This window comes from Meriones unguiculatus, chromosome 17 (assembly GCF_030254825.1).
Source record: "Meriones unguiculatus strain TT.TT164.6M chromosome 17, Bangor_MerUng_6.1, whole genome shotgun sequence".
Classification (NCBI taxonomy): domain Eukaryota; kingdom Metazoa; phylum Chordata; class Mammalia; order Rodentia; family Muridae; genus Meriones; species Meriones unguiculatus.
The window spans coordinates 32,088,037-32,101,413 of record NC_083364.1 but is presented as its reverse complement, the minus strand read 5'-3'; positions in this window follow the sequence as shown (position 1 = coordinate 32,101,413).

The following is a 13,377-nucleotide window of genomic DNA, read 5'->3' as shown; positions in this document are numbered from 1 at the left end:
TGGTCCTTGTGGAGCTCCTGTCCTCACCAGGTCATATTAACTCTCTCTTCTTTCTTATGATTCCTTGCACTCTGTCGAAGGTTTGGTTATGAGTCTTAGTATCTGCTTTGATACACTGCTAGGTAGAGTCTTTCAGAGGCCCTCTGTGGTAGGCTCCTGTACTGTTACTTGTTTTCTCCTACATCCAATGTCCATCCCAATTATCTTTCTAAGTGAGGACTGATCATATTAACTCAGGTCCTCTTTCTTGTTTATATTCTTTCGGTATATAGATTTCAGTATATTTATCCTATCTTATAGGTCTGTATAAGTGAGTATATACCATGTGTGTCTTTCTGCTCCTGGGATACTTCACTCAGGATGATCTTTTCTAGGTCCCACAATTTACCTGAAAATTTCATGATTTCCTTGTTTTTAATTGCTGAGTAGTATTCCATTGGGTAAAAGTACCACAATCTGTGTATCCATTCCTCAACTGAGGGATATCTGGGTTGTTTTCAGATTCTGGTTATACAAATAAAGCTGCTACAAACATGGTTGAGCAAATATCTTTGTTGTGTACTTGAGCATTTTTGGATATATGCCTAGGAGTGGTATACCTGGATCTTGAGGAAGCACTATTCCTAATTGTCTGAGAAAGCTCCAGATTCATTTTCAAAGTGGTTTTACAAGTTGGCATTCCCACCAGCAATGGAGGAGGGTTCCCCTTTCTCCACAGCCTCTCCAGCATGTGTTGTCACTTGAGTTTTGATCTTAGCCATTCTGATGGGTGTCAGGTGAAATCTCAGGGTCGTTTTGGTTTGCATCTCTCTGATGGCTAATGATGTTGAGTATTTCTTTAAGTGTTTTTCTGCCATTCTGTATTCCTCTACAGAGAATTCTCTGTTTATCTCTGTACCTGATTTTTAAATCAGATTGCTTGATTTGTTGCTTTTTAACTACTTTAGTTCTTTATGTATTCTGGATATCAGCCCTCTGTCAGATATAGGGTTGGTGAAGATCCTTTCCCAGTCTGTAGGCTGTCATTTTGTTCTGATGACAGTGTCTTTTGCTTTACCGAATCTTTTCAGTTTCATGAGGTCCCATTTATTGATTGTTGCTCTTACAGCCTGTACTGTTGGTGTTCTGTTCAGGAAGTTGTCTCCTGTGCCAATGAGTTCTAGGCTCTTCCCCACATTTTCTTCTAACCGATTTAGAGTACCTGGTTTTATGTTGAAGTCTTTGATCCACTTGGACATTAGTTCTGTGCAGGGTGATAAATATGGATCTATTTTCATTTTTCCAGTTGGACCAGCACCATTTGTTAACGATGCTGTCTTTTTTTTCCATTGAATGGTTTTGGCTTCCTTGTCAAAATTCAAGTATCCATAGGTGGGTGGGTTTATTTCTGGTTCTTCTATTCGGTTCCATTGATCCACTATTCTGTTTTTATGCCAATACCATGCAGTTTTTATTACTATTGCTCTGTTGTACAGCTAGAGATCATGGATGGAGATGCCTCCAGATGATCTGTTGTTGTACAGGATCATTTTGGAAATTCTGGTTTTTTTTTGTTTCTCCACATGAAGTTGAAAATTTTTCTCTGAAGGTCTATAAAGAATTGTATTGGGATTTTGATGGGAATTGCATTGAGTCTGTAGGTTGCTTTTGGCAGAATAGTCATTTTCATTATGTTAATCCTACGGATCCATGAGCATGGAAGATCTTTCCATTTTCTGATATCTTCTACAATTTCTTTCTTCAAGGACTTGAAGTGTTTTTCAAACAGGTGTTTCACTTGCTTGGTTAGAGTTACTCCAAGGTACTTTATGTTATTAGTGGCAGTTGTGAAGGCTGTTCTTTCCTTAATTTCTTTCTCGGCCCTTTTGTCTTTGGTATACAGGAAGGCCTCTAATTGTTTTGAGTTGATTTTATATCCAGTCACTTAGCTGAAGGTGTTTATCCTCTGAAGGAGTTTTCTGGTTGAATTTTTGGGGTCACTCATGCATACTATCATATCATCTGCAAATAGTGAAACTTTGACTTCTTCTGTTCCAATTTGTATTCCCTTGATTTCCTTTAGCTGTCTTATTGCACTAGCTAGGACTCCAAGTACTAAATTGAAGAGATATGGAGAGAGTGGGCAGCCTTGCCTTTTCCCTGATTTCAGTGGGATTGATTTAAGTTTCTCTCCATTGAATTTGATATTGGCTATAAGCTTCCTGAATATTGCCTTTATGATATTTAGGTACATGCCTTGTTTTTCTGATATCTCCAAGACTTTAAACATGAATAGGTGGTTTTTGCTCCTTCAGTTTGTTTCTATGTTTCCTTTATGAATGTAGGCACTCTTGTATTTGGGGCATAGATGTTCAGAATTGTGATGTCCTCTTGGTGGATTTTTCCTTTGATGAGAATGTAGTGCTCTTCCATATCTTTTTTGATTAATTTTGGTTGAAAGTTTATTTTAATAGATATTAGGATGGCTATTCCAGCTTGTTTTCTGGATCTATTTGCTTGAAAACATTTTTCCAGTCCTTTACTCTGAGATAGTGTTTATCTTTGTTGCATAGGTATGTTTCTTGGATGCAACAGAATGTTGGATCATGTTTCTGCAACCATTCTGTTTGCCCGTGTCTTTTTATTGGAGAGTTGAGTCCATTGATGCTGATAGATACAAGTGTGCAAATGAATGTTACTTTCTTTTGATGCAGGGTTGGAGGCATTGCTGTGTTTCATTGCTTGTATTCTTTTGAATTTTGTTGTTGTTGTTGTTGTGTAGTTATCTATTCCACATGGATCTTATGTGATGTTCACCAAGGGTTTGTGTCTATGTATCTTAGTGTGGCTCATTTCAGCTTATTATCACCATTTTTCTTCAGTTCTTTGTTTCACAGCACCTTTGCTTCACAGTATGCATGATATGAACTGTTTTTTTTTCCAGTTATCTTACATATGAGTCTTTCTGCTGTTTTGATATTTACTTAGATTGAATCCTATTTTATTGATACATCTTCAAGTTCCCTTATTATTTCTCCCATCAACTCCGTTTTGCTCTAAATTCTTTCATGGGACAATTATGTTACTGTTTTTGTAAGTAGAATTCTAAACTTTCCACTTGATATTTCTTTATACTTTCTGTTTATTTGGCATACTTTCCATGGTTCCTTTGTTTTCAGGGGTCACATTAATTCCAACCTCTTTTTTACTTCAGACTGCTGTCCTTTTACTTTTCCTAAGCAAGCTGGTATTTTCCTGTTAATAATAAGACACATGATTTTTTATTGCCTTCTGTACATTTTGAATGTCACATGGTTTTATGAATCTTTGTCTTATATTTAAATATAAAACAGAATATTAATGTTTTGATTCAGTACCAGTCAATTAGATGGCTTCACACTGGAGTTCTAAATACCTTACCTATAATGCGGCTACTGTGCCAGAATAGCTGTCAATGCAGTTACAGTAAGTCACATGATTCTTGATTTACAATGAATGGGTTAATTTAAGAATTTTCAGCCTTATGGTGGTGTGAAAGTGATCTGCATGCAGTAGAAATCTTATATTAATATTTCACCATCTTCCTGAGCCAGTGATATGCTCTACAGCACTGTCTTGCTTCCTGTCAGCCACCAGCAACCAATGCTAATTATGGATTATATTTTCAAGTTATGACGTTTGGTATGCCAGGTGTTTAATATTCATTTTTTTCAATTTATGAGATTTTTTTTCAACATACTACCATGAGGCTTATCACGAGGTAAATCCATCAGAAGTCCTAGAGAAGCTCATCTGAATCCAGGTCTCTTTCTGAGTCACCTAATAGCCAGTCTCAGATGTATGCAGTGGTTTGCCTGTTCAGTTCTTAATCCTTGGGAAAGAATCCAGTGTATAAGCCACGATTCAGGATGATTTTTCAAGTTCCACCTCTCTGGAACTCCAGGTCCTTGAGAACTTTCCATACTGCCTTGTACCGGAAAGGTAGACTTGTGATGATTTAGAGCGTGTCTGAAGTTTGCTCGCATTGGGTACGAATAAAAGGGCAGTCAGTCGGGGTTAACCGCAATAGTGAAGATGGACTTGCTTTCTGAATCCAACTGTACTTTGAGTGGAGCTAAATAAAAGACAGACTCCTCAGAGTTTGGGCTCCTATACACACTGCTGTGCCCCAAAGTTGTGTAGGGTCTTGCTATGAAATGGAAGAGCAGCAAAGGAAGAATGCAATGTCGTTTTTTGATAGTTCTCTGAATATTTATCTTTCCTTTCCTGTTCCTTGAACCAGGCGGAGAGGGTTTTTTTTTTTTTTTTTTTTCTGTACTTCATCAACTCCTTTGTCTACTGCTCTATTAATAAGAGGTGTTAGAGGAACCTACAGTAAAGCCACCACTGGGTTTAATGACAGAAGAATCAAGCACTGCTACTTTTCAGAATCCCTAAAGACATTCCCTCTGTATTCTAGACAGCTCACTGGGAAAAATAAGTTTAGTATACAGTATCTAGGATGGACCCTTACTTTTCTTAAAACTCCCAAAATTTAATGGTTTTTATTTCTATCTTACTTTTCATCTCTACTCACTTTTCTGAATGATGTCTTCCTTTCCCTTCAAAGACCCCCTTCCAACTGCATACATGCACACATAAAGCCCAAGAGAAAGACAAATAAGTGCAAAATATCTCAATCCTCCACAAGTCTTGTTTGATTCAGGGAAAAATGAAATGTCTCCAAGCCTGTTACCACCTAATTATAAATTATAAATTATGATTTTTAAAACATCTTGGGCAGAAAAGTTTTTTTTTTAATGGCATGCTAAAGTTGAGAAAATGGCTCAGTAACTCGCAGAACTTGTCACACAAACATAAGGACCTTGATTTTAACAGCCAGTGCCCATGTAAAAGGCCAGGTGTTATACTTGTAACCCCACACGGTGGGGAATGGAGAGTAGAGGATTGCTTGGAGTTTCTGGCTGCCAGCCCTGCTCCAGGCTCACTAAGAGAACCTTTCTCCAAGGAGTAAGGTAGTAAATGACAGTGCAGGACACCTGCAGACCTTTCCTGGCCTCTGTGGCACATATGCATGGGTACGCGCACGCATACACACACACACACACACACTCATATGCACACAGACACATACACACACAGAAGGAGAGAGACAAAGAGAGAGCATAAGAGAGAGAGAAAAGGTGGAGGGACAAAGAGAGGAAGAGGGACAAAGAGAGAGGAGTAGGGAGAGAGAGAGACAGAGAGAGACAGAGAGAGTAATGATCCTGTAAATGGCTAATTGGGAGTTTCACTTTAGCCCATTGATTTGGATTAACAATTTGTCAAAATTTAAATGAACTCCAAGTGGATTTAAAGGTAATCAGTATGTCACATTATAAACTACAGGTAAAACTTAGTGCTTCAGATGAAATCTAGATGCTGTCCACCCAGAAAGAGTGCTTACACTTAAGTATCTGGGCCTTGGGGCTGGAGAGATGGCTCAGCAGTTAAGAACACTGACTGCTCTTCCAGAGGTTCAAATGCCAGCACCCACATGGCAGTTCATACTATCTGTAACTCAAGTTCCAGAGAATTTGACACCGTCACACAGACGTACATGCAGGCAAGACACCAATGCATATAAAATGTAAATAAATAAATAAATAAATAAATAAATAAATAAATAAACCTGGTTCCCTTTCTCCAGTAAAATCCACAGCACTTCTCAGAGTAAATGAGGCACTTTGGAAAAGGCCACAGTGAGTGCTAGCCCACAAATGAATAACATGCTATACAATATTGTTGAAGCTACGCAGATTGGATCAGTTTGCTAACACTCTGGAATCTGCATAATTATGAGTGTGTGTGTGTGTGTGTGTGTGTGTGTGTGTGTGTGTGTGTGTGTGTATGTTGACTGGGTACATGTACATGAATACAGTTCACTGCCAAGAGAATCTGCCCTCCCGTAGGTGGAGCTCCACGCTGCTGGAGGCAGCACATCATTGTATTGGGAACTAAAGTAGGGTTCTGTCCCAGTGTAGGCTGTGCTCTCAACTGGCGAGCATTTCTCTGACACTTAGTTTTTTTTAACTAATTCTTGTTTCGAATGTGAAGCAAATCAATCAGAAAACATCAGTAGGAAATAACTGGCTCCGTGAGATGACGATATCAAGGAGGAGGAAAGAATGCTAGTCAGAAAGTTTCTAAAGAGCAGTCATGAAAAATTCATCCTTTACAAAGCAATCCTTGCCATTTCACTAGAGCATGTGGCATTCACTGTACTGTGACTAGGCTCCCCCCCCCCCTCCTTTATTCTGGATTGTCTACTGGTAGAAACATTAGAGCCAGGATTCTGAATAGTGTGTGGGAGTCCTCACAGAGCACAGACCTTGTCAACATACAATGGGGTATGTGCATATATTTAACTCCCACATAAGCTTCTAAACTGCCCTCCTGGAAGGCTAGGTAGTGGGTTTCCACTTAGGTGGCTTTCCACCTGGGTTCTATTTGAAACCATCTCAGTGCTGATGTAACACTCTCTACTACTCGTATTCATAAGAAAAACATTGGAAACATTCTCTCCAAGTCATCTTATTCTGTAGTGGCCTGGAAAACAAATGAACATGGGCTTTGTTCATAAAAGTACATATACTTGTTCAATAAAAGTATATATACTTTTTAGTTTTCCACTAGCCACACAGAAAAGGCAAAAAGGAAATCAGTGAGATTAAATTTACACTAAAATATATGCAGTATGATAAATCCAAAAGATTATAATTTGAACACATAATCAACGTGAAATTAACAATAAGTACGTTATAGTCATTTTCATAGCAAGGCTTTGCAACTTGATACTTATTTTCACAGTGCATCTCAGTTCAGACCAGCCACTTCAGAAGCATTCAGAGGCCACATATGGGTAGTGGCTGTCTCATCAGAAGCAGACTTAAAAGAAGCAAACGGAAATGCCAGGTGATCATTAAAGTCTTCATTGGTTCTTTATCCATCTGGTATTTTCTCTCTAATCAAATGCTTTCCATTTCATGCAATGCTCTTCCTGCCATCTCCCTGCTTCTGACTCCCCACTAAGACCCATCTTTTCACTTTCTTCATGTGACATCTTGCCTCTTCTACGGGTCAGAAGTTGTTTCTCTTTAAGCTTGTTGCATGCATTGTTTCCATCTATATACAATGCATATCATGCTAATACTTTCAACTCCAAGTTACCTGGCCTCCATGATTTTTTGGAATAATCAAGTTCTTTTTGGAATCATAAATTAATGTAGACTTTCTTAGGGAAAACCTCCCTGAAATTTCTAAAAATTCTCTGACAAAAGCACCCAGTCCTCAGAAGCAGAAAGACACACACGGTATATACTCACTCATATAGACATAAAATGTAGGATAAACCTATTAAAATCTGTACATCTAAAGAAACTAATCAAGAGGGAGGAGCCTGACTAAAACGCCCAATCTCCATCCTGAAATGCAAAAAGGATGGACATCAGAAGAAAAAGAAAACAGGAAACAAGCTAGGAACCTGCCATAGAGGGCCTCTGAAAGGCTCTGCCCTGCAGACTATCAAAGCAGACGCTGAGATTTATGGTCAACTGTTGGGCAGAGTGCATGGAATCTTATGAAAGAAGTGGGAATAGTAAGATATGGAGAGTTCAGGAACCCCACAAGGAGAGCAACAGAACCAGAAAATTTGAACACAGGGGTCTTCCCAGAGACTCATACTCCAATCAAGTACCATGCATGGAGATAACCTAGAACTCCTGCACAGATGTAGCCCATGGCAGTTCAGTGTCCAAGTGGGTTCCATAGTAATGGGAAGAGGGACTGCCTCTGACATAATCTGATTGGCCTGCTCTTTGATCACCTCCCCCTGAGGGGAGAGCAGCCTTACCAGGCCACAGAAGATGACAATGCAGCCACTCCTGATGTGATCTGATCAACTAAGATCAGAAGGAAAGAGAGGAGGACCTCCCCTATCAGTGGACTTGGGGAGGGACATGCGTGAAGAAGAAGGAGGGAGGGTGGGACCGAGAGGGGAGGAGGGAAAGGCTTATGGGGGGCTACAAAGTGAATAAAGTGTAATTAATAAAAAAATAAATAAAACCCATCCCTTATTTTTATCATAAAGGCAAAAAACAAACAAACAAAAACACCCAGTCCATTGGCCATATTGCGATCCTTTCACTGATAAACAGGTGTTGAGCTGTTTGAGATTCACTGAAGTGTGCTGCATTGTTTTGTTCACTGTCTGAGCATCTGAGATTGCAAAACAGCTGCTTGGTGGACATAGTGACTCCCCTGTCAGCACAGACAACCTATCCAAACTCCTTCTTAGTAAAGCAATACCTGTGCTTTCCGTAGCACAGGGATCCTCACGTTTTAATGCTGAGACCCTTTAATACAGTTTCTCATGTTGTGGTAACCCCAACCGTACAATTATTTCACTGCTACCTCATAACTGTATTGTTGCTACTGTTTTGATCTATAATGTGATTGTTTTCTAAAGGTCTTAGGTGACCTTTGTGAAAGGGTCATTAGACTCCAAAAAGGGTCAGGAGGTTGAGAACTGCTGCTCTACCTGATCTTCCCCAGCTCAGATCCGCCAGCTGCATTTATCCACTTACCTGTTTTTGCAGGCCTTTAACTTAATCCTGTTTTATCAAATACCACCAGCAAAACAGTTCACTAAATACACTGAAAGTGTCTTATCCTAGGTGATGTGTGTGTAAGGATGGATAAGTATACTTCTCAAGTTCTACAATATATCAGTCTAGCAGAGAGACTAGTGAGTAATTTTATCACTTGCTAAAACTTGCATAAGAATCTGATTGTTATTTTGACATCACTCTTTTCAAACATAAATTTATTCTTTCATATAATGAGCTGAGCTGGTGATCAGACAGCAGCTAAGAACAGATCATCAAGACCAATGAGTTTCAATGAGTACTGTTTGCACACTTATGTTCTTAGGATAGAGAGATGAAAATTAAGACTACTTCACTTTTATTCTAAAAATTTTATTTTAAAATTAAGGATATATTAAAATAATGAGGATATCCTAAATGAATAAGTAACTGCTGTGGCCAAAAACATTTATTTATTTGTTTGTTTATTTATTTATTTATTTATTTATTTATTTTAATTATCAGGCAAAGGTGTTTATTTTTTCTTTTAGAGCATTTTAAATTCACTTTACATCTTTGCTGTAGCCCTATCTCTCCTCCCTTCCCAGACCCACTTAAGGGGGAGCTCCCTTTCTCATCCACCCCAGCTGAATACTTTGCATCAAGATTGAGCTTGAACTCTTTCCCTGTGGCCTGAGAAGTCAGTCCTGCCAGGGAAAAGTGGTAGAAAAGCTGACAAATGAATCTGTGTCTGATGCAGCCCTCACTTCCCTTACCAGAGGACCCACATGAAGCCTAAGCTGCCCATCTGCTACATTTTTGTAAGTGGCCTATGTCCAGTTCATGCATGGTGCTTGGTTGATGCTTCATCTTAGCAAGCCCCTCTGTGCCCTGGTTACTTGGCTCTGTTGGTCTTCTTGTGGAGCTTCTGTCACCTCCAGATCCTTTTCTCTTTCCTCCACTTTTCCACTCCCTATATATTGCCCAATGTTTGGCTGTGAGTCTCAGCATCTGTTTTGAGATGCTTCTGTGTAGAGCATCGTGGAGGACAACTCTGCAAGCTTAGCAGTGTTGTTCATAGTGTTGGGGGTTGGCACTCTCTGATAAGTTGGGTCTTTGGTTGGACCAGGCATTGTATGGGTATTCCCTCAACATCTACTCTGTCTGCTCCATCTTTAGCCGTGCACATCTGGTAGGCAGGTTAAATTTTGGGTCAAAGTTTTTGTGGGTGGGTTGGTGTTTCCCTCCCTCTGAATCTATACAGTGCATATATTCTGTTTTACATGAAAGATTTGCAATCCTTAATGGAAGAGTGACGCTGGAAAAAAAAGCATCAAGGACAGCACATATAATTTCCCAAAACCTGGGACAAATGTATGGAAAATAATAGAGGCTTCACTGTGACAGAATATTTGTGGCACACAGCATTGAGGGGAGAGACACAGGCCGGGAACAAACAGTACAAGGACGTTGATGCCAATGGATAACGTGCATTCCTCATAGACTTAGAATAGATTCTGACAGGTTTACTAACAGTGATATGCTGTGCTGCCTTCTTTATAGCTAACTGACAGACACATTTCAGCCAGACACTGAGTTTTTTAAAAGAAGCTGAAAACTGGACTGTAGAAATAACTTTTAACCATTGAATTAGGCAGCCTTTATAGTTTGACCAAGACCTCCTCTAGTTAGTATTACACACAGTTGAAATCTCCTGGCATTCTCTTGATTCCCTTTAGATGACAACAATTGTTACCGTCTGTCTTTGGTGACAGCCCAAAGGCCAAAATCTTCCTTTTTGTAGCATTCCCGTGGGCTCACTATACTTCTTTTAAATAAAACAGAATTCCTTTTACTTCTCTTGAATAAAACTACCTAGTGTTTTTACATTCAGTGTCCTGGAGATTGCTTTAAATAGAGTTTTAATGTGTTTAAGCTAAATTGTTAAAGAAAAACAATGACTTAGTATGTGGCATTAATCTAGATGAACTGGCATTGTTATTTACTGCTGTTGAATAACTTTCATTTTGCAATTCTGGCTATTTTTAGGGACAATTTAATTGTAGTTTCCATGGTAAAACCACATAAAAAATTCTTAATGACAGCTTGTCCTTGATTTTGGATAAATTAAAGGTCAGTTAAGATTATTCCAATGCAATAAACTAAAGCACATAAATAGTCCAAACACTCTCTCCATCACTGTTATGTCTTACATATCACAGATTCTTGTTATATTTACATAAATGTGAAATGTTGTTTTCTGTAATTGCTAAATATTGCCAACTATAATCAATGCTCAATTTAGTTTGCCTGGACTTGTAATTAGGTTCTACCTTTCAAAATACATTTAAACTCTCTAGAGTATCTATTGTACTCAGCTGATTGCTTTGAGACTTGGTATAAAGAACCTGAAACTCTTTGTAGCTGTCGTTCCCTGTGTCACCTTGAATAAGGAGGAATTTCATCTTCTAAGATGTTGATCAACTGACTGATGAATAGGGGATGGCTGGTGGGTAACTGTGTTCTAACCAGGAGTTACAGAGGGACAAGGATTCCACACACTTTCCCATCATCTCTCTGTCATGGTCATACACCAGTAGTGGATAAGCCTGTGTAGCACTTTGTCCATCGCTGTGAATGTTTCCACAGAGCAGCTCAGAGGAATAACTTTCACCTGAGTCTTCATCCCTCCCCATACTAAATCCTCTCTTTAGCTCCTTTGCTGTTATAGAACATTTATTTCCTAAAGCAAATCCCATCTCTCACAGCGCTCCCAGAGGTTGGTTCTACTGCTTTTGGAAACTGACTGCTAAAGTCCTTATCATCATTTTTTATTCTAGATTTTAATGAAGAAAAGCCAGTGACATTTTCTCCTGAGAATGTTCCCTTTAGTTAATAGAGCATCCGAGATCAACCTATATTATGACTTAGAAGAATGGTAGTTTCATGAAAACTTATTTTCACCTATCCTCTTCTACAAGAACCACAGCAGAAAAAAAAGGCATGCCATATGAAATGTTTTATAAATTTTCTGTATCGATCAGTTTGAAATAAAAGTGAAGATGCTAATATAATGAAATGCCTGAGTAACTTGAGTCATTCATGCATGTTTCATCTCTTCTCCAAATGCACACATTCAGTGAGATTTTCAAACCTATCTGTAAAGTTGAAATGTATATAAAAAGGGGGTGAGTTTAAAAATTACTTTAAATAGTGTGGATATTTTAACAACAGGAAGAGGTAGTTATGATTGGAGAGTTTATGCATGTTTAAAACTACTCTTCATGCTAATAGAAAATTTTAGCCAAAGCAGGATTGCGATTTGTGAGTTAAGAGAATTAGGTAAAAGGTGACAGTCAGTGGCTGAGCATGTAGTTCACTGATAGGGCTATTGTTGGGAATATAGAAGCCTAGATTTGCACAGCTGGGCTGCCTAGCAAAAGAAAGCAAGGTGAAAATCCACTTGGAAATGGAAAAACAGGACAGGTGTGATAACGTACACATTTAATCCCAGTAACTAAAAAGATGAGAAAGAAGGAAAGAAAAAAAGAAAGAAAGAAAGAGAGAAAGAAAGGAAAGAAGGAAGGAAGGAAGGAAGGAAGGAAGGAAGGAAGGAAGGAAGGAAGGAAGAAAGAAAGGTGGATGGATGGATGGTTGGATGGATAGATGGGCAGACAGACAGACAGATGAAGGGAAGAAATAAAGGAAGGAAGGGAGGAGCAGCATGGGGGCAAACTCAGAATGCTCTAGTTAAACTAGTACCATGCCTGAACAGCATCTAATGTGGTTGGAATAAGCCTGAGGTGAAGAAGCCATGGAATGGTAGAAATCTGTACAAATGACCCTGCTGGTTGTAACAAAGGTCACCGTAATCTTCTCTTCTGTTTCTCTATTTTTCTATTTTGTATAAATGAGACTTCCTTGTTAATATGAGCTAATTTGATGAGATAATCCACAAAACCTTGTCAGTAGTGTTTGCTCTGTTCCCAAGCAACAGATACTTATTTTAAACATGGTCTTTCAGAAACCGTGAATCATCATTGCTGTCTAAGTCTAACGTGACATTTAACAGTGAAGCAATGGAGACCTTGAGGGACCTGGGTCTTTCTGTGGCCTAATCAGTTCAGTTCAGCCCACAATAACATGGCATCTACCTCCTGCACCTGTTAGTCTGTTGACGCACTGGTAAACATGAGGCAGACATTTCACTCACAGCAGAAAATCAGAGATACATCCAACATCTGTCCTCTCTGTAGAATGAGCAGCACTTCAAGGATAACAAAATGCATAGAAAAATCAGTACAATGTATGTTAAACTATATGGCAAATGGTATAAAAAATAAAGATATAATGTGAGTACAAGAAGAGGAGATGGTGAGTAGAAGTCCACCTTCCAGTCAGTGGAAGCACGGTAAGTAGAGATCAGAGGTCTCAAAAGAGCAAGATAAATTTAGGGTTACCAGAATCGTTCTCAGGGGCTACTGGATGGCATGGCAGATAAACCAAGACTATCTAGTATGATGATAGTATGGACCTTTGTGAAATGTACTGTGAATAATATGTGAAAGATACTGCAATTTATTTACCTATATTTTAATTAGCTTTCTATTGATTTTTCTTTTTAAAATGACTTCTAACTAGTCAGATAACTATAGTAGTAGCTTTTCTTCTAATCATCATTAACTGTGCCTAAAACTTTTTGTGTCAAGAATATCTGTCCCTGTGATATGATCGTAAGCATCACCCGTGGTGCATTACTGTGTGCTGAACGGCA